Source organism: Podarcis vaucheri (assembly GCF_965113315.1).
Source record: "Podarcis vaucheri genome assembly, chromosome: 14".
Taxonomy (NCBI): Eukaryota; Metazoa; Chordata; class Lepidosauria; order Squamata; family Lacertidae; genus Podarcis; species Podarcis vaucheri.
Window position 1 is genome coordinate 24,025,921 of NC_138752.1, and position 25,066 is coordinate 24,050,986.

The 25,066-nt window shown below is 42.7% G+C and overlaps 1 long non-coding RNA gene across 12 annotated transcripts in view; it reads left to right on the forward strand.

Moving 5' to 3' along the window:
* Positions 1–25,066, forward strand: part of LOC309518536 — a 69,248-nt gene that overhangs the window by 23,239 nt on the left and 20,943 nt on the right. For 4 of the 12 annotated variants that reach the window (XR_014213455.1, XR_014213457.1, XR_014213458.1 and 1 more), the window contains one exon: positions 15,566–15,676. The exons of 5 other annotated variants lie outside the window; for them this stretch is intronic. This is a non-coding gene — a long non-coding RNA (uncharacterized lncRNA). Of the gene's footprint in view, positions 1–15,497; positions 15,677–22,021; positions 22,257–25,066 lie in introns of all 12 variants that reach the window. 3 more of the 12 variants (XR_014213456.1, XR_014213461.1, XR_014213454.1) reach the window with 2 other exon arrangements.

Consider the following 25,066-nt stretch of genomic DNA (forward strand, 5'->3'; position numbering starts at 1 on the left):
TTATCAAATTTAAAAGGTGCTTTGGATGTAGTCAAAATTAAATGCCCTCAAAGGAGTATATTTTAATTCCCCTGCTTCCTATTTCATCATAGGCATTCACTCCTTCTTGGTTGCAGTTCCTCACCTGAAGTGCTGTCCTACCTCACAGTGCTGCTGTTCATAACAAAAACAAGAATAATCATGTAGAGCAGAATCTTGTGCATTTTTTACTTACATGCAAGTCTCATTGTGTCCAGTTGGGCTTACTCCCAGAAAGGTGTGCAGGTAACCCTAAGACTAGTGTTGCAAATTGCAGGGTGATGGCAATTTAAAACACTGCAGTTGTTTCAAAACTGCAGTTGAAAACTGCAAGTGATGCGTTCAGCAATAAATTCACCCTTTTGCAGCAACCCAGTATCTGATGGCTTCATATTACTACCCCCATATTACAGAGGAGAAGTTGAGAATGAGACAGAACAGTTTGCTACTTAAGGCCTTGCAAATTAGATAATGCCTGTGTGACACTCAATAATAATGACTTCTTGACTTACAGCTCTCATTTGAACCCTGGCCACTTCACTCTATGTCTAACCTTCTGCCCTTTAGGCCACATTGTTTCAGTTTTAGAAACTTAATGTTTCCCAAGTCTTGTTCAAGTTAGGGAAAAGCGTTGTCACACTTGAGTGGGGAAAAGGCTGGCAGGAGTTGCTAATTAAATGGACAGAGAGAATTAATTATTTCTTTTTTTTAAAAAAAGAGTACAATCTAGTCTCCCATTTTCACTTCTAGTGGAACCTTCAGTGAAGGCGTCTCCAAGTCTCCGGTGATGCCCAAGAGTGTTTAGATGGAGGGTCTAGATGGAGACACCTATTGAAATGTGTCTGAAGAAGATTAATAGGACTTGTCAGTGTTGGGAAAAGCACTGCTTTGCGGTAAATTTCTACCAGGAGAAGATGAATTACCGATGAATGCCGAGTTATCAACCCCATCACTATCATTCGACACTAAATCAAATTGAGCGGTTATCTGCAATCAGAATTCCCCCCTCTCTACACACACACACACACACACACACACACACACACACACACACACACAGAGGCAATGCACACCTTTCGACTTAAGCCCTTTAAATAATAGAAACACATGGGGCAGAACAATTCTTTCTTTGCCTCGTGCGTGAAGTAAAGGGGAGCTTTTTTAAAATACAGAAGGGGTTCTTTCAGAGATGGATACCCCAGGAAGGAGAAGCGAGAGAGAGAGAGAGAGGCCCCCACTCTCTACCGTAATGTAGGTGTGTGTGTTTTGCAGATGCATTCTGCATTGTGTAACTGGTCACATCTGCAGCATACCTTTAAATCACATAACTTTCCCTCAAAGAAGCCTGGGAACTGTAGTTTGTTAAGGATGCTGGGTACTGTATCTCTGTGAGGGGTCAACTGCCATCCCCAGGATTCCCCTCACAGAAATACAGCACCCAGTATCCTTAACAAACTACAGTTCCCAGGCATCTTTGAGGGAAGTGTGTGTGTGTGTGTGTGTGTATGGCAAGGACGCGGGTGACGCTGTGGGTTAAACCACAAAGCCTAGGACTTGCTGATCAGATGGTCAGTGGTTTGAATCCCTGTGATGGGGTGAGCTCCCATTGTTCGGTCCCAGCTTCTGCCCACCTAGCAGTTCAAAAGCACGTCAAAGTGCAAGTAGATAAATAAGTACCGCTCCGACGGGAAGGTAAACAGCGTTTCCGTGCGCTGCTCTGGTTTGCCAGAAGCGGCTTAGTCATGCTGGCCACATGACCCGGAAGCTGTACCCTGGCTCCCTCGGCCAATAAAGCGAGATGAGCGCCACAACCCCAGAGTTGGTCACGACTGGACCTAATGGTCAGGAGTCCCTTTACCTTTACCTATATATATTGCTGATATATGTGACCATTGGCACAACAATGGATCAGCAGCAGCAAATTCATACTGGTCTGTGCACACAGCAATCTGTTTTGTTAGTTGTTAGTTGCCATCTGGAGGGGCACCATTGTGCTATAGCACAACCACAGTGGAAACCACCACAAAAACTGCATTTGTTGTATAAGTTCCTCCTTGGATGTCCTTTTCATGGTGAATTCATGCTGAGTTTTATTTTATTTATCAAAATATGTATTTGATGTTATTCATAAAAAGTATACAAAAATTATACTTAAAAAACATACAGTAAAAACTATACAAACAATTAAAAATCATAAATCAGTTAATTATCATGGAAAGATGTATTCTCAATAGCCCTCATAACCCTGACAGAATACAAAAGTTTTTCAGCAGGCATTTAAAAGTTGAAACAGAAGGCTCCTGCTGAATCCCTTTTGGAAGAGTATTCCACAATACTAAGTTGATGACACTAAAAGCTTAGTTTCTTCTTGTTGTCAGATGAGCCTTGCCAGCTTGGGGAATGACCAATGATGCTCCTGTAGAGAATCTTAGTGACAGGGCTCTGGTGGTCCTTGATGTACCCTGGACTAAGTTGTTCAGGGCTTTATAAATCCATACAAGAACCTGGAATCTGGCTCAGTAGAAGACAGGCAGTCAGTGCAGATGCTTTAACGATGGTGTGACATGCTGTTGACTAAATGTACCCATTGGCAATTTTGCGGCCACATTCTGCACCAGCATGAGCTTCCAAACCAGACCCAAGTGCAGTCTCACATAGAGGGCATTGCACTAATCCAACATCAAGGTTACCAACATATGAACTACAGTGGTTAGGCTCTCCCTGAGTCAAGCATTTCAACCCTCTCCCTGTAGCTTGTACCTGCAAATTTTTGGGGGATGGACATTCTGCTTTGTTTCCAATCGGTTCATGTCCCACAGCTCCCTGCTGAATCTTGCAACTTTCCCTACCGCAAACATCCTTTCTCTGTTATTGTTGTTGCCCTGCTGTTGTGGTGCTACATAGCACAAGAGGGACCTTCAAGATGGCAATAATGTGGTAACATTGAGAGCACTGCAGAACAAGCAAGGAAGCGGTACGATATGCGGATGGTCTGGTATAAATCCACCACGAATGCATGGATTTATTTACCGTTCACTATTGTATCAATGACAAACCTAGACAGCATCTTAAAAAGTAGAGACATCACCTTGCCAACAAAGATCCGTATGGTAAAAGCTATGGTTTTCCCAGTAGTGATGTATGGAAGTGAGAGCTGGACCATAAAGAAGGCTGATCGCCGAAGAACTGATGCTTTTGGTTTTTTTTTTATAAGATATTTATTAAGATTTTCCAAGTATTACAAAATAAAAATAAAAAAGTAAGAAAATACAAAATAAAAATGGTTAAAAACAACTCGTTCTTTCCATTACTTATTTTTCATTAGCTTATGTCCTGGACCTCCTCACGCCTCCCTTTTTTGTATTCCAGTTCAGTTTGTTGGTTCAGCAAATCCTTACCCTCTTTGTTTGTCCTAGTCTTTAATCTTAAGCTATTGTAACATTAAATTTTTACCTATTAATAATACATTTTTCATATTCCCTTATAGTATTACAGCTGAAAACCACTTAATTTCTATCCAACATCATTCTAACATTCATTAATTTTACAATATTTCTGTAGATAGTCTTTAAATTTCTTCCAATCTTCTTCCACCGACTCTTCTCCCTGGTCTTGGATTCTGCCAGTCATTTCCGCCAGTTCCATGCAGTCCATCACCTTCATCTGCCATTCTTCCAGGGTGGGTAGATCTTGTGTCTTCCAATACTTTGCAATGAGTATTCTTGCTGCTGTTGTAGCATACAGAAAAAAAGTTCTGTCCTTCTTTGGCACCAATTGGCCGACTATGCCTAGGAGAAAGGCCTCTGGTTTCTTCAAGAAGGTATATTTAAATACCTTTTTCAATTCATTATATATCGTCTCCCAGAAAGCCTTAATCCTTGGGCACGTCCACCAAAGGTGAAAGAATGTACCTTCAGTTTCTTTGCATTTCCAACATTTATTATAGGGCAGATGATAGATTTTTGCAAGCTTGACTGGGGTCATGTACCACCTGTATACCATTTTCATAATATTCTCTCTTAAGGCATTACATGCCGTAAACTTCATACCTGTGGTCCATAACTGTTCCCAGGCAGCCATCATTATGTTATGTCCAACATCTTGTGCCCATTTAATCATAGCAGATTTCACCGTTTCATCAATTCAAATTCCACAAGAATTGATGCTTTTGAATTATGGTGCTGGAGGAGACTTTTGAGAGTCCCATGGACTGCAAGAAGAACAAACCTATCCATTCTTAAGGAAATCAGCCCTGAGTGCTCACTGGAAGGACAGATCGTGAAGCTGAGGCTCCAATACTTTGGCCACCTCATGAGAAGAGAAGACTCCCTGGAAAAGACCCTGACGTTGGGAAAGATGGAGGGCACGAGGAGAAGGGGATGACAGAGGACAAGATGGTTGGACAATGTTCTTGAAGCTGCCAGCATGAGTTTGACCAAACTGCGGGAGGCAGTGGAAGACAGAAGTGCCTGGCGTGCTCTGGTCCATGGGGTCATGAAGAGTCGGACACGACTAAACGACTAAACAACAACAACAACACATTGTATCAATAACATGTTGCAGAACACACCTGCAAAAAGGCTCCAGTCTGAAGGGGTCGTCTGCCATGACATCTCTTTCCAAAAATAACTGTCTTTGCAAATTCTCCATCAACATCCACACACCGTTTCTGCCCATTTCAGAGAATAATAGGTACTAAAGAGAGCCTTATTGTATCAGAAGAATGATCCATTTGGTTCAATATTGTTGAGGCTTTGTGAACACTGTATCAAGAAAACGCATTCAAAGCTCATTCTTTCCCTCAAAGAATTCTGGGCCCTGCACTTTACCCCTCACAGAGTTACAATGCCCACCAACCCTTAACAAAATACAGCGCCCAGAATTCTCTGAGGGAAACAATGTGTTTCAAAAGTGCCTTAATGTTATAGTGTGTACGCAAGCTTGAGCATGGAAGCATAAATGGCCAATAGGCATTGATAGACCTCTCCAGTGCCATGAATTTATGTTGGCTCCTTCTTAAAGTTACCTAAGCCAGTAGTAGCCACGATCAAATCCCACAAGCTAAATGCATGTCTTGTGAAAAAGTACCTTCTTTTTCTCTGCCCTGAATCTACTGCCAGTTAATTTTGTCAGATGACCGCAAATTCTAGGGTAATGAGAGAGGGCAAATGAATTAATCTCTCTCTACAAATCCACAGTTGGTTTAAACTGCTGACAGTATAATACAGCATGATGGCTAAGATTTCATGGCCTCCTTTCTGATAATGCAGCACAGCTGGGCTAGGTAAACAAGTCTGAAAAGGCGCTACAGAAATAACTAGGCATTGAAGAGGGTGTGCTCATATACCAGCCTATTAAGTAATTTAGGCTGCAATTCTGTACTCAGTTGCCTGGGAGCAAGCCCCATTGAACAAAGTGGGACTTACTTGTGATGAAACATGTGGTAGATTGCACTGCACATCCAGTTAGACAGGTCCTTGTCTCGAGGAGCTTACAATCTATAAAGCTTAACAATAATGGAAGGGAGGGAAAGGTAACACAGAAAGACCTCTGTCTGGAAGTCTAGAAAGCTGCTACCCTGTCAGTTTAGAACATTGGCAGCCAATGTGGTTGTTGAACTCTAACTCCCATTAGCCCAGACACTGTGGCTTGTGGTCAGGAATAATGAAAACTGGAGACCCCTCAAATCTGAAGGGCACCAGCAGCCCACTGGCTACTCATGGTGTACAAAATGCCAAGCTAGATGGATCAGTTGTTTGAATTGGTATGTCAGTTTCGTACATTTGTGGACTGGATTTATCTAAGCCTCTTTTAAAGCTATCCTAGCTAGTGGATGGGTTCATATTGACTGAGAAAGATGGGATGCAAATGCTTTCAATAAACAAGCAAACAAATGAATAATGATTTGGGGGGGGGGGAGAGGAGGAGAAGCAACCGGTACCTTTCTGAGTTGGCTGTTCCTGGCCTAGACATCTGGCCTAGACATTAGGTGTTGAGATGGGAGAGCGTGTCAATTTCTGTTTATCTCAGTTTCTCCTTTTCCTTATTTGCAATTCTTTTAGGATAAGTCCTAATGAAAATCAGCCAGCATTTTAGTGTGAATTTTTCCTGATATTCAGAGACTTGTATGCAATTCCCTCTAATATATACATCTTTCAGTGTGATTTTCTGTGTTTTAATGCATGGTGTGTGCTACTTCCAGTAATATATACATTTTAATGCACTCTTCCCCATAGTATATGCATTTTTGCCCCTGTTATTTGGATAGCGAACTGCATCACATCATTTGAAGAGGTGTGAATTTAAAAGGAGGGCTGTGTTTTGGTTTGCATATTGTTTTGGGACATGCAGCTTAGGTATATTTACTTTTATGTGCAAACTGTACCCACATTTCTCCTCTCCCCTAGTTAGGTGCATCAAGCAGGTTAATATTTGACCCTAGATTTTACTGGCTTAAATGTACTCAGCTGTTCCCTTGTCTGCTATTCTCTATTTCTGAATAGCCCAACCAAACTATGATGCACACCTGCCAGGTTCTACAGCTAGATCATCACTGATTTTTTTAAATTTTTTTTGGTAAGGGATTCAATTCTTAGAAAGGACAGTATGTTCCTTCAAAAGGGAAAAGTGATTTATTTCAAAAGCCATGTTCTTTCAATAGGCCTTTGACAGTTAGGACCGAGAAGTGTACAGTACCCAAAAAGTGGAATAATGCACCATTCAGAATTTTAATAGCCTTCAAGAAGCTAGTTCAGGGACAGCACCAGAGAATTACGAAGCATGGGACCTGATCCATAAAGTCCATTTGGCGAGCATGATGTGCCAATCTGTATTTATTACAACCACCCTCTGATGCGTCTACAACACAAATGGCCAGATTTATATGCTCTAATGGTCCCACAATAAGAAAAAACATGTGGTCTTTATCTCCCCTTTATCTCCCCTTTCTGCCCAAAAGAATCCCTCCACATACTTTCTGGGCATTGCCTTGTCTGGGTTTAATCACAGGGGAGCAAAAACGAGCATTATTAAAAAATAAACATATTTTCAGAAGCAATCAAAGGGTTGGAAGATTGATTCAGCATGGAGACAGGACATAATGGGAAGCAGGTTCTCTGTAGTGAGGACTACTGGGATGCAAAGGCAGGCAGGCAAAGCCACCCATTTAAAACGTTACAGCAATTCTGCTCAGCAGTAGGTTGTTTGCTTGCTATCAGTTTCTGTTTAGCAGCGGGGGGGGGGTACCTGGGTGGAATCTACACACATATAAAAATGCTGTGAAAATGCTTTTTTAAAAAAGTTTCGAAAAATAGATTGAATTTGCCATAGCTCACCCTCACCATCTAGTGTCACATTTGAGTATTGCACTTTACAACACCCTTAAAACATTTTATTTGCAGTTGTGTAGCTGAGTCCTGGGTGTGGAGAACCTCAGGCTCTGGAGCAAAATTTGGTCCTCAAGACTTCTCCATCGGGTCCTTAGGCCTTTTCTTAGGCCACATCCTCTCCCTAATCACACACACCATTGCCAGCCACACTTCTGCCTTGCACCCACCTTGGGTGTTTGTGATTGGCTGTGTTCTTAGACTCTGATGATGCCTCTTACTTGTCTGAATGGAAAATAGAATGTGTGTAGAAACCAGCTTATTTTTTCCATGTCACAAAATGTATATATTCCGCTTGATTGTATCAAAACCTCAAAGCAGTTTTTTAAAAAAAGAATAAAACAATAAAATTATCAGTAAAGAACAGTTAAGCACAACTATTTAAAACATTCAAAAATGATTAAAATGACCAGTAAGCTAAAAATCAGGTTTAAAAGATAAGTCAACATTCTACATGTCTGGATAGAGAAGGTGCCTTGCCTGATGTGAATAGGCAGGGAGTCCAAAGTATGGGTGATGTTACACTAAGATATCAGTTTCTTACAAGTACAGAATGTGTATTATGTTGCACTTATGAACAGTGCTAGTATCACAGATTGAAGCGATCGTGGGCACATATCGATCGTGGGCTATTGACTGTTTGGCTCCGAAGCGCCCTCTCCGATTGCATGGAGCCCGGACAGCCCCGTGGTTTTCCACGGATCTGAGGGCAATGAAACAATCGTTGAGACGGCTAGAGTGCCGGTGGCGGATAACTCATTCCGAATCTGACCGGACACAGGTTAGAGCTCAACGTGGCTGGGGAAACTCAGCCAGATGGGCGGGGTATAAATAATAAATAATAATAATAATAATAATAATAATAATAATAATAATAATAATAATAATTATTATTATTATTATTATTATTATTATTATTATTATTATTATTATTATATTATATATCTGTTTTTTTAAAAAAAATATTTTTTAAAAAAATATTTTCAATTTTTCCAATATTAAAGCATAACAAATAACATAATTCACAGTTCCGAAATTTCCCCATTCCCCCCAGACTTGCCTCAACCTCCCTCTCTGGTTTATTTCAAAATCATATCATTTCCTGCATATTCCGTTTTTCACCCATTTTTTTTTGTACTTTTACTTGTAGATTATATGATTTTTTCTAACTGTAAATGATTATTCAAAACTTGCTAATGAGTCCAATTCTTTGCATTGATTCTTTACGTAGGCCAAAAATGGTTCCCATTCTTTCTTAAATGATTTTTTATCCTTATTTCGAAGTCTTTCAGTTAGTTTTGCCATTTCGGCATAATCCATAAGGTTTTTCTTGCCATTCTTCTTTGGCTGGTATTTTATCGTTTTCCCATCTTTGTGCCAGTAGCATCCTTGCCGTGGTTGTAGCAAACGTGGGGGCATATATGTGATAAGGCGACCTTGAACTGAGATTACTGAGAAGGTAGGTCTCTGAACTTACTGTACACAGGTAATATCTGCATTCATTGCTCTCCTCCTTTTTGCCTCTGGCCCAACCAACACTAGCATGTGGCCCAGAAGGAAATGTGGCACTCAGATTGAAAAAGCCCCCTCACCCCTTTATATGCACACACAGCAGATGCAGAGAAGTTGTAGTGTGGATTCACACATGCATTTAAAGCACATTTAGGTGTTATAGATCCAACGTAGAGCAACACAGGAATGGAACTGCACGAAGTAGCCACACTCCCTGTTGTCATCTGCACACACAGTGGAGATGTCTGCAGGCAGGGGCTCAACGCATATGAAAGCTTCTGTGCTCCCCAGAACCCCAACCATGCTGGGTCCATACAAAGGCTTTCAGCAAATACATGCAACTTCAGGTTTTATGCTATACATGGATTTCTGGGGGCAGGGCTACTACTCAATGCACTTGGTGGCAAGGGCATGGCTGCTCAGCTCAGCCACCCTCTCCTCCAGTGGTGAACCTGAACAGGACTATATTTTACTCATTTTTAAAATACTTGAACAGTGTATACTTGATGACTTCCAATTGAAAGGCAAAGTAGATAGGACCTGTGTATTTAAACTCAGAACTCTAGAATAGCAACATTCACTTGATTGATCATTTTTTAAATCGACCATCTAAAAATGTGCAATCAGTGCAGATGATAACAATAACAATAACAATAACAATAACTTATTATTTATACCCCACCCATCTGGCTGGGTTTCCCCAGCCACTCTGGGTGGTTTCCAACAGAATATTTAAAATACGAGAAACATCAAATATCAAAAACTTCCCTAAACAGGGCTGCCTTCAGGTGTCTTCTAAAAGTCAGATAGTTGTTTATTTCCTTGACATCTGATGGGAGGGCGTTCCACAGGGTGGGTGCTACTACCGAGAAGGCCCTCTGCCTGGTTCTCTGTAACCTCACTTCTCGCAATTAGGGAACCGCCAGAAGGCTCTCGGAGCCGGACCTCAGTGTCTGGGCTGAACGATGGGAGAAAGCTGCATGACATCAAGCAAGACCATTGATCTCACTCGGTATCATATGCACTAACGGGCAGCAGTTGTCCAGGATTTCAAACAGGGGGCATCCCCAGTCCTAGGGATTGAACTTGGGACCTTCTGCATGAATCTATCACCAAGCTGTGACCCTTCCCCAAAAATCAGGATGCCGTTTTCCCTCTTTTTTATTTGAAAAAACTATTATTTCTTATACAGGTATATCCAAAAATGTGTAGATGTCCAGCATGGTCAGATAAGAAATATTCACACCCTTCATTTATACCCAGGAAGGAGATACATCTTCTAAAATGATGCCTGATGCTAGAAAACACAAGGCGGAGGTCATGTGAAAACAAACCAAGTGAGCATTGTGCTTCCAAACAGCCCTTTTGACTCAGGCCCATATTAGTTGAATTAGCTGATAAATGAATTGATTCATTGACTAATTTTGCATGATCCATTGATTAAGATTGTTCAACCAGGGGACTGTCTTACAGACTTTCTACCACGACACAGAACACAGTTGGGGGAACCTGTGGCTCAGGAGCTACAAATGGTCTTGACCTCATTTTATGTTGCCCCTAAATGCCTTCTGCAACTGGGGCCAGGATAGTTGGTTAATTCAGTTTATACCTCAGTTTGGAGCTTGTGTCGCTAAGTGCACTTTCATGTGTGAGACTTGAACTGACTTGTACGTATGCCGACTGGTTTGTCACACAGATGCCAGGCCCACATTGCCTGCATTTAGGGATAGGGGAGAAGTTGGATTTAGTTCTCATTTAAAGGCAAACTTATCTCATTTTTCCTTTCCAAAACATTAAGCACAAGCTGAAAGAGAGCTAGCCTTCAGAAATCACAAATCTATGGCTGTTGCAATGGACTTCTCCAGCAAGGCAACATGTACAAAAATGCACACACTTGGTTAATGTATGCATGAAAATGCTTATAGTATTAAAAATAACATATAAAAATTATATTAGGGAAAATGGCATACAAAAATGTGTGTATCAGGGGAAATCCACACTAAAATGCTGATGAATTTTCATGGGGACTTAAAATTCTTTTTTGCATGCTGATGTAGAAATGTGGAGAAGTGAAATTGAGACAGAAAAGAATGAGAAACTGAGAGAAACTGAAATTGACAGATTTGATGGTTCCTCCCTAGAATGCAACTTCAGTTTCATTTGCATCTTCTGTCCTCCAGCAAAACAAACACACCCCACAAGTGCTGCAAGAAAAGTTGTAAGACACATTAGTATCTCACATGAAAAGGGTCTACAGTCCTCCTTTGTGCTTGAAGAATGCACCTCTTTGTCAGGCAGAAACTGGGCACATGTTATTATTGTATTAAGCCAGCCTGATAAAAGCTATCATATAATCTACACCACCCACCTAGCAGGAAAACATGGAAAAATGCAGCAACATTTTAAAGAAACAATTATAATCATGCACACACTGTTGATAAGAAAGGAGACAAAGTTTGAATTTCGGAAGCAGGTACAGCTCACCTGGGAAAGATCAGAGTGCCCAGAGGTTTTAACTGGAGTCATAAATTGCCTTAACATACATCATTAGTCAATTCTGATGGGATACTGAAACATGAGATATATTTAATAGGCTGCAATCCTATATCTACTTACTTGGGGGTAGGAATGTCAGAGAATTCTGACAACAAACAGAAACGGGAACAGAAATGGCTGATGTTTGCTTATTTGTCCCATATCCAGAATGGAAATAAATCCAGTGAACATTATATTGTCGTTGCTTTCAGTCCACAAATGATATATGACATTCACAATGCATTTCCGTTGCATTGAAATAGTGAGGGTGGAATCACATAATGTAAGGTTACCAGATTTGTTTCAATGAGTCCAGGGACACTTTTCAACTTCAGTAGGAATGATAGGATTTTGTCAGGGGACTGATTTGTAAATCCGGGGACTGTCCCCGGGAAACGGGGACGTCTGGTAACCTTACTAATGACAATGTGATTTGCACAATTTACATGAATTACATCATTTTGCCACAGCTGACAGCAATAATGTAGTTTTGGGTGGAAGATGAACTGCAGTGGATCAGAAACAGTGCTGCATGTGAGAGATAACAGGGCCTCTTTACATCCCTACCTGGCCCACTGAAGTTGTTGAGACTTTCTTCTGAATAGACATGTATAGGATTTTGCTGTAAGGCAGTGATAGCCACCAATTTAGATGACTTGAAAAGAGGATTAGACAAATTTATGGAAGAGGTTATCATGGCTGCTAGCTGAGATGGTTATGCTCTGCCTCTACGGACAGAGGCATTAATGCTTCTGAATACCAGTTGCTGGAAATCACAGGAGTGGAGTGGGTTCTTGTGCATGCCAGTTGTGTACAGTGGTACCTCGGGTTAAGTACTTACCGTATTTTTCGCTCTATAACACGCACCCGACCATAACACGCACATAGTTTTTAGAGGAGGAAAACAAGAAAAAAAATATTCTAAACGAAACAGTGGATGTATGATTTTTGTGGTTCATGCTGTGGCCACAGACATGTGATCTGATGGTGAGTTTGGGGTAGCCCAATGCAAAAATCCTGAGGATCCATGTGAATCCGTGCTTTGTAACCACGTTTTAAGTGGGGAGGGAAGGAAAAGCACTCAAGGGACAAGGAACACGCGTGGGGTGGGTAGAGAAGGATGCTGTTAATAATGCAGAGAGGAGAAGGCTCCTCTCCTCTCCCGCTTTGCTCCTTTAAACCAAGCAGGTTCTGTTTCTCTGCCTCCTCCCCAGCTCGCTGAAAAACTTTGCTGCTATTTAGCCAGCTGAGTGGGGAGGAAAGAGGGACAGAGACCCTGCTTGCTTTAAAGGAGCCAACAGGACAGGAGCCACTTACACTCGTGTAAACGGCTCCTCTCCTCTCCCACTTTGCTCCTTTAAAGCAAGCAGGGTCTCTGTCCCTCTCTCCTCTCCACTCAGCGGCTCTTCTCCCGCTTTGCTGTTTCAAAGAGAGCCATGGAGGAGGGAAGGAAGGGGAACCATGGATCCTCTGCTCACGACTGCAGCAGATCCCCCCGCCACCCATAAGCATTCCCTCTATAACACGCACAGACATTTCCTCTTACTTTCTAGGAGGAAAAAAGTGAGTGTTATGGTGCAAAAAATACGGTAATTCGTTCCAGAGGTCCGTTCTTAACCTGAAACTGTTCTTAACCTGAGGTACCACTTTAGCTAATGGGGCCTCCTGCTGCTGCTGCGCCGCTGGAGCACGATTTCTGTTCTTACCCTGAAGCAAAGTTCTTAACCCGAGGTACTATTTCTGGGTTAGCGGAGTCTGTAACCTGAAGCATATGTAACCTGAAGCATATGTAACCCGAGGTACCACTGTACAAGCATTTGGTTGGCTCTGTGAGAGCAGGATGCTGGACTAGATAGGTCACCGGCCTAATCCAGCAGCCTTTCCTTGCATTCTTACTTGCAACTCTAAAATTGACTCTGACCAGTTGACTGAAGATTTATAAGTTGAAGCACTAGTACAAATCTTTCACCTAGTTTTAATTTAGGCCCATATACTGCAGGCATCTTTTCTTCCTTGGGGTGGAACACACCAGGTTGGGTGGGCGACATTCTGAATGGGGAAAAATACTCAGGAAGGTTGAAGAAGTCTCTTTCTCCCCACACAGAACTTCTCCTCCAGATTTCAACCTATTTATGCAGCTGCTTTAGGTTAAAATAAGGCATATATATGCATGCTTTTTTAACCTAAAGCAGCATAACTGAGTGTCATGAGTATCACACATAGATTGGTTCTAAGGACTGTTTAGCAAATTATGGGGAGCAAACCTGCATTTGCTATTGAGGGGTAAACTAGACTCAGGCTTTGGAGATTCAGGATCAGGTTTCACATCTCTAAACTGGATTGGGACCACCATGCTGCAGGAAGGGTTAAACTGTCTCCCTTCCATTTTCTCCAGTGTATTCTATTACTTGACTCACCTGACTCAGGCTGTAATGAGTCTTACTGGGGAGAAACATATGGGTTTATAGATGTGTTCCCTAACAGGACAAAGTAGCAGGTTTGTGGGGTGTGCTAGCAAAGGGCGATTTGCACTGAGTTAACCCTTTCATTGGGTTAACCATTGCTTTGCAAGTGCCTATTCAGTCCCAATCTAATTTGCTCTTTGCTCAACTGCTTCTAAAGGGAATTTAAAGAGATGGGATGTATAATAATGGTTCTCCATGATCATCTAGATTGGCACTGTACCAGTGAAGTCTGGGTTTCTGACAAGCATATCTATATGAAACGGGTGTTAGTCACATCTAAATGCCGCATTTTAAGGAACCACATTTAAAATAATCTTAAATGTACACCTTAAATGTGCAATAAGTGAAGAAGCCCTAAATTAAGCGTGAACAATGTCAGATATACATACTGGATATCAAACACTAGTGAGTTTTACACACACACACACACACACACACACACACACAGCCCATGTTGCAATTTTCTGATCTGTTCCACCCATCCACAGCCAGGCTCCCAAGTGAATAAAAGATTTCTTCAAAATCAACACTACATGGGAGCCACAAGAACAAGTTTTCCTTTGTTGTGAATGCTATAGCATTATTTGCTGTAGGTTTCCCCCCCCCCCAAAAAAAATATACATTCTAAATTAGGTCTGTGAAGGCATACTTCATCTTTAATTCATCACTCTCAGCTGAAAGAGATTAGCAATGTCTAGCACGCACCCCCTAGTTTGGTGCTGACCTCATCAAGTATGGCCTGAAATTAATTAGCCTCATTCATTCCAAATGGGGAGAAAAAGGATAATGGAGCAGTATTTTTAAAGATGACCACCACAAATTGCACAGAGTGTGTTTAAAAGTATAACACCCCCTTCTCAAACACATACATTGTTTCAAAACCATCTAAGCTAACAAACTTACTACCTCTTGCAATGCTATGCTAAAATTAGCAAGAGATCAAGATAGGAGGGCCTGGTTATATTTAGGAAGTTCGTTTACTTGTAACAAATAAGCTGGGAATCAGAGTACCTGGAATAAATGAACCAAGATGTGGTTCTGTTTTGGCTGGACTAAGCACATTAGTGTATGTACTGTAGGTAGATGAATGTGTATAGAGCTACATGAGGCACCCCCCAGATGTAGTTGGACTGCAACTCTCATAATCCCCGAGTCAGACAATTGGTCCATCTAGATCCAGTACTGTCTACACGGACTGGCAGGGGCTCTCCAGGGTTTCAGGCAAGGGACACTCCCAGCCCTACTGGGAGATGCCAGGGGTTGAACCTTGGACCTTCTGCACTCAAAGCAGATATTCTGCCAGTGAAATAGGGTCCGTTGTCCACCTATTACATCTTTGGAAATTCCTCTACATTCTCACAGGAAATGGTTTTCATGACATGAAACAGCAATTCTAACTTGCAAAGGGCGAAGGGACTGGGTAGGAATTAGCCAGGAATATCGAACAATTGCAAGCATTATCATATGAAGGTGTTATTGAATACTCCTGGGTCTCCCCCCCCCCATTTTGGTAAAAGGATGTATAAAGCCCTCATATTTCTCTCTCTCTCTCCCTCTCTCTCTCTCTCTCTCTCTGCTGTAGCAAAGCCGTAGAAAATTATCAGCAAGAAATGAAAGCTGTCTCTTCCATCTTTGGTTTAATTAACACAGGTATTCCAATTGAACTCCATTTATCAAGCGATCATGGATTAAACAGTAACTCAGGGCTGACAATGAAAATGTTACCAGGAGGGCGGTGAAGAATAGATTGAAGAAAACCAAGTGAGTGACTTTGCCATTGTGGGCAAGAACGAGCTTGTGTAAATATTAGCTAGGAAACATGGTTCTTTTATTCAGATGGAGGGATTGTTTTGTTTTTGCAGCCCGGAAAAGTTGGTTTGCCAGTCGATGCATCTATTCATTAACACTATGAAGTTGTGACTGGTTTTGTTTGTTTAAACCCACCAATCTTTTTAATATACCAGTTTCTCAGCTAAAACCCATAGACTTTTTAGTGGAGTTCCTGAATAGGAAGAGGCAGCAATGCTTTGGAGGCATAGAGGGGAGAAGATTGCTCTTGTGAGTTTCCTACAGGCTTCTGGTTGGCTACTATGACAACAGGTTGTTGGGCTGGGCTCAAAGTCTAGTATAATGGCACAGCCTGAATTTACTGCTTTGTGACTGAATTCCACCCAAATATATTGACAGCCTGGAAGCATCCTTCATCCTTTTGGGTTCTTGCCTGTCCCTAAAGGCATTTTGCACACCCACACATTTTGAGGTGTGGTGCAGTGGTTAAGAGCGAGACTCGTAATCTGGGGAACCGGGTTCGCGTCTCCGCTCCTCCACATGCAGCTGCTGGGTGACCTTGGGCTAGTCACACTTCTCTGAAGTCTCTCAGCCCCACTCACCTCACAGAGTGTTTCTTGTGGGGGAGGAAGGGAAAGGAGAATGTTAGCCACTTTGAGACTCCTTCGGATAGTGATAAAGCGGGATATCAAATCCAAACTCTTCTTCTTCTCTTCTTGTCCTCAGCCTGTTGTTACCTCCCTCTTACAACAGGGATATTACAAGGCATCGTTTTCCTTCCACCTGGTATATGTCACATGTAGCGGTGTTTCCATTCTGCTGCATTTCGTTTTCCACTAAAAACAATGTTATTTTTCTTGTTGGCAAAATCCAGCCATAGGAACTAGTGAGATGAATAGCATATGTTTCAGCATAAGCTGAACTGTAGCAGAATGGAAAAGGCTCTGGTTGTGACAAACACAGGATGGGAAAGAAATCATTGCCTCCTTACATCCATTCTGGGCTTTAGGGAAGGCCTAAGCAGGCCATGTGTGGCCTGCAGACTGCTCACCTATGAGCTAGACAAAGGAGTAAATAATGAGTAAAGGCATTTCAACAACAACAACGTCATAATTAGTGGAAGGAATAAGACCAAACAGCGTGTTGATGTTGATTGTCCCTCAGTTTACTGGGGTATCCCCTAAGCACACATTGCAGTAAAATAAACACCTGCCAGCCATATAGAGAAGCAAACCAAGCCTTTCCCTTTCTTCCTTCCAGTCGTCTTTTTAAAAAAATATATATAAAGGAAACGGAATCTATAATTGTAGATGCTTATCTACAACAGCTGTCTCTGAAGGAAAACACTAGAAAAATGGCTGCTGGGATGATGTTGCCGGTGCAGTAGGACACTTAAGGGCCAAAAATGTGTTCCTGATAATTAAAAAAAAAAGAAAAGTAGTGACATAACATACTCCCCCCTCTGCCCAAATGCATTCCCTGCTCTGAATTACCTGAGCTCACTCATATCTCCTTCAGGAGGCATATCTGCTGAGCACAACAGCCTTAGGAGGGCACCTAGCCATGGAGTTATAATTAGTGAGGCTTGTTCATAATGGCTTCAGAGGGTAGGAGAGCAGTGGTGCAGACTAGGCCTGGGGCTCGCTCTTTCTTTCTTTCTTTCTTTCTTTCTTTCTTTCTTTCTTTCTTTCTTTCTCATTCATTCATTGCCTTGCTGGGGGGGGAGACATTGTGTATAGGAGCTTTGTGACATGTGATGCTACTACCTCTCAGACCAGTCAAATTGGAGTAGGAGGGTTTGAAAGGAACATACGAGAGAGAGAGAGAGAGAGAGAGAGAGAAAAGAATACCTTGGATCACTGAGCATTTACCAAATGATAGGGGTGGGGAACAGAAACGCAGATTCATACACGTTGGAGGCCAGAGCTGGGGAAGCTTTTCAGTCTGAGGGCCATACTGCTTTCTGAGCAACCTTCCAGGGGCCACACATGCCAGTGTTTGGTGGGGCTAGAGGCAAAGGGAGTCACTGTATTTGAGGAGGTGCTACTGGGTCAGGAATAGAACTGAGTTATCATGCCTTATTCCATATATTTATATTCCATGTATTTGCACAGTAGGTTAGTTTTGACACTCCCTTCTGTATCCTCCATCCAGGAAGCACAAAGCATTTACTCCAATTCAAGGACACATTCCAGAAGCAGGGCCAGTAGGAGGTGTGGTCTAGGAGAGTGTTGAGGGCCCAGTAGGGAGGCTTGTTGAAATATGCTGCGCCAGAGCATTGTGGGAAATTTAAACCGGTGACTTGCCTTTGCCAACTGTGGCTCTGTCACACGTGACCTACTGGTATTGGAAGGAGTCAACTAGAGGGCATGTTGTTTAGGGCCCTCTCAAGCCTGGAAGGGTTGGGTTCAGGATGGCCCTGTCTCCTACTTTACAGAGGACAGGCCTCTGTTTGAAGGAGTCCTCTATTTAAAGGGCTGTCTGGTCTAGATCTAGCTTAAAGCATACCTTCCAACATTTCTCCAATGAAAATAGGGATTTCCCATTCCATAATGATAATTTTACTATTTATACCCCACACATCTCATTGGGTTGCCCCAGCACTCTGGGAAGCTTCCAACATATATAAAAAACATAATAAAACGTTAAACATTAAAAAAACCCCTTCCCTATACAGGATTGCCTTCAGACAGTTCAGGGGTTGGATAACTCCATACCCTCCAACATTTCTCCAATGAAAATAGGGACATCCTAAGGAAAAGCGGGACATTCTAGGATCCAGTCAGAAAATGGGAGAGTTTCTCTAAATCAGGGACATCCCTGGAAAACAGGGACACTTGGAGGGTTTGGCTTAAAGGCAAAGAGCTATAAGAAGGGAGGGCAGACATCGCTCCCCATCAACAGAAAGCTTCAGGCCCTCAAACCTGAACAAGTGCACCAATGATGTTGCTGCAGTATTCCCCACTAGGGTGAGATACGCTGCAGCTTTCAGTAGATAGCAATTATTTCTATTTTTGCATCTATTACTATACATATGCAAATTGTATGCAAATATGTGTGCTTTTTATTCAGTCCTCTCTTTTTTTGGGGGGAGGGGCATTGCATTTCCTCTTCTTATGGCAACCCCTAGTGGTCCCTCTAGTTGCCCTACAAGGCTTGAGTGGAGTGTGGAAGAGGAGAGAGGGAAGGAGAATCTAGGGGACTTCCAGGAGAACAGTGGTGGGGACAACTTGGTCTCTGTGAGACCATGCCCATAACTTGGACCTTCTCATATCAGGAACATTCAAATTGTTTTTTCCCCCCTTTAAAATTTTGTTTGTAATTAAAAAAAGAATTACGTTGATGCATGTGTTTTAATCGATGCTGTGAGCTGCCTTGGGACCTGCCCTTGTGAGAAAGGTGGGATCTAAAATAAGTATATAATATTCTGCATGCAAAGCACCTGCTCTTCCACTGAGATACAGCCTTTGATTCATGGAGGAGAGGCTACAAAATAAGCTACAGAGAGGCTACCTTCAGGTTCAGAGGCCTCTGAATGCCATTTGCTAGGGAGCAACAATATGAAGGGATTCAGTGATAGAGCACCTGATTTGGCCCCACGTTCAACCTCCTGCACGTCCGAGGTAGGCCTGGGAAAGGTGCCCTGCCTGAATGAATCCCTGGAGAGCTCTTGCTAGTCATGTGGACAATACTGAACTAGATAGATCAATGGTCTGATTCAGTATAAAGCAGCTTCTTATGTTCCAATGATTCGAAGCAGAATATGGCTGGCCCCAGTGGAAAAGAAGATACAGTGGCACCTCGGGTTAAGTACTTAATTCGTTCCAGAGGTCCGTTCTTAACCTGAAACTGTTCTTAACCTGAAGCACCACTTTAGCTAATGGGGCCTCCTGCTGCCGCTGCACAATTTCTGTTCTCATCCTGAAGCAAAGTTCTTACCTGAGGTACTATTTCTGGGTTAGCGGAGTCTGTAACCTGAAGCATCTGTAACCTGAAGCATATGTAACCCGAGGTACCACTGTACTGGATTAGATTGACTTCACAAAGTTCAAGAGGGAAAACACCAGGGTCAAACTATTTGAGTGAATCTTCAGAATTTTTCTTTTTTGGGCGGAGAGTGGACAGGGAGTGGCAGGAAAGAGAGAACATTCCCATAAACATTGTTTTCCTTGGAAACCGTGCAGTTTGATATGAAATCCAAACCTGATAAAATCCCAGTCAATATTAGCAATGCTAATGACATGTCCCCTCATTCCTATTTTCAAATGTTGGATTTCATCTATACATAGTTAAAAGCTAGTAGCCAAACAAAGAAAAAGTGGGGGTTGGGTGGGTGTGTAAGCACTGGGGAATCGAAGCCCATTTGAAAGAGAGAGAGACAGACATACAGACAGAGAGAGAGGAGAGAGAGAGAGAGAAGGGTGGGGGAAAATCTACATTTTAATGAAAATATTTTCAAGCCATTTCAAATAAGAGTCCAAGAGAAATAATTACAAAAGTTTGGAAAGAAAGAGCATTAGCTTTGATAGCTTTCTCCTCTGTGAAGCAATTAAAATGAGCCATTTTTCAAATACTAAGCAGAAAATTACTAATGGACGGACTCAGAAAAGCTTTCATTTCAATCTCATGTCCTTTATTCTTCTAAAAAAAGAAAGAGGGGGGAATAAGGTGGTTTTCAGATAGATTACTACATAAAGGAGTCACTCGCTCGATGTCATAAAAACTATGGCAGCGTAGAATGACGGAGATTAACATCCAGATTTAAATCACGCAACAGTCCAGTTAATAGCGACATCTAATTAAAGAATGCATTATAAGTCTGTAATGTTGATTTGATGGAGAAAACCTCAACTTTGGAGTTTTCCATCGTAATGTACTGTTCATATAGCAGCAGATGTCCAAGTAAGACGATTCAGTTCCTCATTCCTACCACAATTATCAGTTTCTTGGGCTACCTTTAGTAAAAAAAGGAAGGACCTTATACCGAGTCAGACCCAGGGACAATCCAGGCAAAGCCTTGGTTCTAAAACTAGTGTCTTGGATCTCTTTGGTCACAATGGCTGCTGTGCTATTTGGCTAATTCTGCCCAAGGCCTTGAGAAGCAGGGAATGGTTATTTAGTCTTTGCTCCCTGAGACCTTGGAGACATCCAAAATACAGCCTGATAATCTCCTGGATCAGTTTGGATGGATAGATAACAGGCGTAGCATACCCCTCAACTGTCCTGCTTTGAATGGGACATCCCAGAATTACAGGAGACATTCCAGCTTCTGACTGGATCCTGGGATGTCCTGTTTTGACTCCTGTGAGAGCTCAGCCTTGAAAGATGCACATTTTGCAGTGTTGTGCTCTTGCACAAGTCATGTGACATGCATGGGAGCACGACCTCGAAGGATAAGCATCCCAATTTTCCTCTTCTGCAAGTTGGAGAATATGGTGTGGTGATAGCTTACAACTGTTGGGGTTTGGTTTGCTCCAGGGGTTCATAGCAGCTCCTGAATCTGTTGGGAAAGTGCTGATCTGGGTCTTACGTCAGGCTGAATACTTAAAAAGGCTGGCTGAACTAAGGTCCATTTTATTTATTTATTTTGTCAGTAATGATGACATCACAGAACGCTGCATCCATCATATTGGCTTCACTTTGCTGAGGTTACTTTGGGTCTCAAGTCTCCATGGATGGGAGACTACCTATGGACCTCTCCCATGTACACCACTTTGAGGTCATAGGATCTTAGAACTGTAGAGGTCTGATGAATAAAAATGGGATAGGAACAGAGGATCACACAAAACTGCTTTATAATAAGTTAGAACATTGTTCCATCAGCAATACCGACTGATAGCAGCTCTCCAGGGTTTCAGGCACAGGGACTCTCCCAGCTCTACCTGAGGATGCTGGGGATTAAACCTGGGACCTTCTGTATGCTATGGTCCTTGTTGCAGTAGAAAGCGGCCTTCTACTGTGTGAGATCATTGGCTGATCTAGAATAGTATAGAGGAAAAGCCACCTATTAGGCATGATGTTCAAATCACTGAATCAAAGCATGCCACTTTGCATACTACTGAATACTGGGGATTGGAGAAAGGCAAAGAGGGATGTCGTTGGACCACAACTCCAATCAGATGCAGCCAGCCTGGCTAGTGGTCAAGGAGGGTGGGTGCTTTCTTTCAGCATCATATTGAGGGTAGCCCCCTTGGTCACCCTTGTACTAAGTAGTATCTGACTGGTCATTGTCAGAATCAGAAGGCTGTTCTGGATTGACTTTGCAGCAAGAATGTTTTGTGTTCTTATTGAAACAGAGCTTCTTCTTCTCTCATTAAGAACTATTTGGTCAGCTATTTAAACTGCTCTGAATCAGAGTCTTCCTGTTCCTGGGCTGGTTCCCATACTCCTTTGAGTGCCACCTGACTGAAAAGCATATGGAATAAGGCATGATAACTCAGTTCTATTCCTGACCCAGTGGCACCTCCTCAAATACAGTGACTGCTTGCAGATTCCATTCACGTCTTTTCTTCATGAGGACTAGATCATTGTCTTTGCTTTTGAAGGAAAGCAGGTAATTCTACACCTTTACACTTTTGTGTGTGTGTAGAAAGGTATCATACACAACAGCAAACTGGGATTTGTAATTTCATTATTGATCTACCAAATCCCAGGGAGTGTGCTGCCAAAATCTAGGAAGTCTGAAACCTCCAAATAACACCAATGACCTTAGGAGGAACATGCCAGGAAGGCATTTTAGCATTGGCTAGAAGAGCATATTAAAATACAAGGCATTCGCTGTAGTAAAAACAGGGTACCTCATTCCAGCTGTCTATATATATTCCTTTCCAGCACTAAATCTGTCCAGGGACCTTTCAGAAATACTGCATTAAGCCTCATGCCTTCGCTTAGTGAATAGAAATGTGAAAAGGATGGAGATAAAAATCAGAGGGACACACAATAGCGAATGTTCTATGATTTAATCACCATTACAGCTTAAAACAGCACAGTCGACATTCACCCTTGGTAAGTCAGGGATAAATCTCTGTCTATGGCTGCCTGGAAGAGTGACGGCATGGTAACACCAGGTCCGTTGACAAAGCAGACCCCCAGAGGCGGTGCAAGGAAAGAGTTGAAGGGCACTGGAAGCTGCCTGTTTCAAGAACTGCTGTTTACTAGCAGAGAGCCCAGTCACTGCAGTGGCTGCTGTACTGGCCTGGTGTATCTGGCCAGAATCTTTGGCCAATTGCATCAGAATATCCTGGCTCCATCGCCCACATGCAGTTGCCACAGATGCACACACAGAGGCACCTATCTTCCTGTTGAGCAGAGGGGGTACAATATGCATCTCCATCATAGTGCTGGGCCAGACAGAGAGGTTTCTCTGGCCAGTGCAGCCTGTGCAACAGGCATCAAAAGTGCTTTGTCCCAGCTTGGCTATGTATGCTAGTTGTTGAATGTTTGCTCTAACCCATTGACTGTCCTGCCCCTGGATCATCAAGTCAAAGGTTGGAAGGGCACAGAGGAAGACTTGGTGGGCTGCTTAGGTCTGTAGTCTGGAAGTTCCCTGGCCCTGGTCTACCCTGACTGGTAGATGCTCCTCAGTGTTTTAGACAGGGGTCTTCCCATCCCTACATGGAGATGTCAGGTATTGAACCTGGAACTTTCTGTATGCAAAGCACACGCTCTATAGACTGTTGGTTCATAGTTCACAATTGCTCATTGTTCACATAGCTCTAACAGCACGTAGTGATTTATATAGCGACATAGGTAAAGGTAAAGGGACTCCTGACCATTAGGTCCACTCGTGACCGACTCTGGGGTTGCGGCGCTCATCTCGCTTTACTGGCTGAGGGAGCCGGTGTACAGCTTCTGGGTCAAGTGGCCAGCATGACTAAGCCACTTCTGGTGAACCAGAGCAGTGCACGGAAACGCCGCGGGAGCGGTACCTATTTATCTACTTGTACTTTGACATGCTTTCAAGCTGCTAGGTTGGCAGGAGCAGGGACTGAGCAATGGGAGCTCACCCCGTCGCAGGGATTCGAACTGCCGACCTTCTGATCAGCAAGCCCTAGGCTCTGTGGTTTAACCCACAGCACCACCCACAGCCCTTATATATAGCGACCTACGCAACAACAAAAAGGCTTAAGTTTTGGCAGTTGCAAGGGGAAGAGGAAAGAAGGAAAAAAGGGAGAGGCTTTAAAAGAGGATTAGACAAATTCATGGAGAATAAGGCTTTCCATGGATATTAGGCACATTGGCTATGCTCTACCTCCATTGGTGAAGGCAGTATGCCTCTGTACACCAGTTTCTGGAAATTGCAGGAGGGGAGAATCCTGTTGCTCTCAGGTCCTGCTTCTGGTCTTTCAGTATGCACTTGCTTGGCCCTTGTGAGAATAGGATGTTAGATTAAATGAGCCTTCAGTGTGATCTGGCAGCAAAGGTCTTCTTATGTACTGCAACTGGGGATGGAGTATGCATTTAAAGCTGAATGCACACAATTCACATGTATGAAACACAGCTATCTTTTGAAATCTGCACAGCTCTGAATTTTGCAATGCAGTTCTCCTGCCAAGTCATGGGCACAATAATGCATATACAGTGGTACCTTGGTACCTGAACAGCTTGGCTCCCGAACAAATTGGCTCCCGAACAAAACACCGCAAACCTGGAAGTAAGTGTTCCGGTTTGCGAACGTTTTTCGGAAGCTGGACGTCTGACACGGCTTCCCCTTGAGTGCAGAAAGCTCCTGCAGCCAATCGGAAGCTGTGCCTTGGTTTTCGAATGGTTTTGGGAGTCAAATGGACTCCCGGAACGGATTAAGTTCGAGAACCAAGGTATCACCATATTAAGGTAAGGAGTACCTATATTAGTGAAAATAACATATAAAAATGCATTCTGTTAAGAGAAATAAAAAGTATTAGGAAAAACATGTCCCATAAAAATGTGTCCATTAGGCAAAATGTCATATGAAAACATGTATAGTGAGAAAAATTCACATTAAAATGTTCGTGAATTTTCGTAATTTTTTAAAAAATTGCTAACTAATGTGGAGAACTGAACTAAAGACTGGAAAAATGAGAATCTGAGAGAAACCAAGAGAAGCAGATTTCCTCACCCTCAAGTAAAACCCTCATGGGGAGGCAGATTCAAGGGACAGGAAACTGCCTTATGTTGAATCAGTCCAGCAGTCCACCTGCCTTTGAATACCAAATTCTGGGGATCACCAATAGGAAGCGGGCTGTTGTGCTCATTCCTTCCCTGTTGGTTTCCCAGAGGCATCTGATTGGCCACTGTGGGGAACAGGAAGCTGTACTAGATGGGCCTTTGGCCTGATCCAGCAGGACAATGTGCAAGCTTATGCAGTTACCTGTATTAAGGTGA